Source organism: Bos javanicus, chromosome X (assembly GCF_032452875.1).
Source record: "Bos javanicus breed banteng chromosome X, ARS-OSU_banteng_1.0, whole genome shotgun sequence".
Taxonomy (NCBI): Eukaryota; Metazoa; Chordata; class Mammalia; order Artiodactyla; family Bovidae; genus Bos; species Bos javanicus.
Window position 1 is genome coordinate 133,752,558 of NC_083897.1, and position 1,846 is coordinate 133,754,403.

General features: G+C 46.4%; 1 non-coding gene across 1 annotated transcript; it reads right to left on the minus strand.

Annotated features, from left to right (window-relative positions):
• Positions 1 to 951: 951 nt before the first annotated feature.
• TRNAC-GCA (transfer RNA cysteine (anticodon GCA)) lies at positions 952 to 1,023 on the minus strand. Its single transcript has one exon. It is a non-coding gene; the product is annotated as a tRNA-Cys (tRNA).
• Between the last annotated feature and the right edge of the window lie 823 nt (positions 1,024 to 1,846).

Here is a 1,846-nt window from a genome sequence, read left to right on the forward strand (position 1 = left end):
TAATACATGCCTGGGCGGTGATTGCAGCAAAGAACTCCATTTCTGAAACCTTGATTGTAGATGAAGAACAAAATCAAAGTCACTGCAAAATTACTGTCTAGGTGAAAACTGCTTAGTGATAAAGTTATTTTTTAGAAGTTAGTTAACACTAATATTTAAGTGTCTGAAAACTACATTATTTTAGTTTGTCATATGGTGAATGGCACCCCAGTCCAGTAGTCTCGCCTGGAAAGTCCCATGGATGGAGGAGCCTAGTGGGCTGCAGTCCATGGGGTCGCTAAGAGTCGGACATGACTGAGCGACTTCACTTTCACTTTTCACTTTCATGCATTGGAGAAGGAAATGGCAAGCCACTCCAGTGTTCTTGCCTGGAGAGTCCCAGGGACGGGGGAGCCCGGTGGGCTGCCGTACCCTGGGGTCACACAGAGTCGGACACAACTGAAGCGACTTAGCAGCAGCAGCAGATGGTGATTAAAAATAACCAGAAAACCTGAAGTTATAGTTGGACCAGATTAATGAGATGGTTTAGTACAAGGGAGTACAAGCTTATGAGGGTGGGTCAGAGCCTAGGGATGCAGAGAAGGCAATGGCAACCCACTGCAGTACTCTTGCCTGGAGAATCCCAGGGATGGGGGAGCCTGGTGGGCTGCTGTCTATGGGGTCACACAGAGTCGGACACGACTGAAGCAACTTAGCAGCAGCAGCAGAGCCTAGGGATGAAAGAGGCCCTGGGCATTTGTCTACTGCCATCCAGCACTGCCGACTGGGGTGGCATCTTCCCAGCTGAGGACTGAGCCTTCTCTGGCTAAAAAGTGAAAAGTGAAAGTCAAGTTGCTCAGTCGTGTCCGACTCTTTTGACCCCATAGACTGTAGCCTATCAGGCTCCTCCGTCCATGGGATTTTCCAGGCAAGAGTGCTGGAGTGGATTGCCATTTCCTTCTCCAGGGGACCTTCCCGACCCAGGAATCGAACCTGGGTCTCCTGCATTGCAGGCAGACGCTTTACCGTCTGAGCCACCAGGGAAGCAAGGACACGTCAAAATGGGTGCTGGTTCATGGGAGTTGTGGTATGCCAGCTGGAAGGCCAGTAGGCACCAAGTGTCCAGGCAGTGCCCACGTGGGACTCCCCAGACCTGGGTGGTCCTGTCAGTGTGGGAGGGAGAATTCCAGGAGGTTGGGGCAGGAGCTCTTTGCAGTTGCCATGGGAGCATTTCTGAATTTAATAACCCAATTTTGAGATCTTCCTGATAAATCTGGTTGTTTGGTGGAATTCCTTATCATTGCTAGGAGATATCACTTATAACAATGAGCAAGCAAATTGACAGATAATGCATAGAGTTCATCACAAGGGTAGAGCTAAACAAAATTTACATCAAGTGGCAACTTATCCCAGTGGTTCTCATAGTCCTTATGTCCTTGGATTAGTATACACTGGTTTCTTTGGCTTTTTTCTTTGACAGTTTGACATACATCCTCACTCCCAAGTTGCTTTGCTCCTACTGAAGATGAAAATTCATTCCCAGAAAGCAAAATTGCCCATTAAGCAAGATAAATTGTAGTTGCCAGCATAAGTGTATCTCATTTAGTGTTAGCCTTCAAGGTAGGTGTTCATGAAAAATTGTCTACAAAATTAATTTATGGAAAGAGATAAATTTCTTTCAGCTGATGATGTTTGGAGGGAACACTTTGGAAAATGAGATCAGGACTCTGTGAGTACTCGGTAAAAAAGATTTTGCTCCAAACAAAATATGCTGCTGTAAAAGAGTTCCTAGTTTCAGACAGGCAAGGTCACATTGTGCTGCTTCTCCTCCACTGTGAGATGAACTAACTGATGTGGGATAATGGAT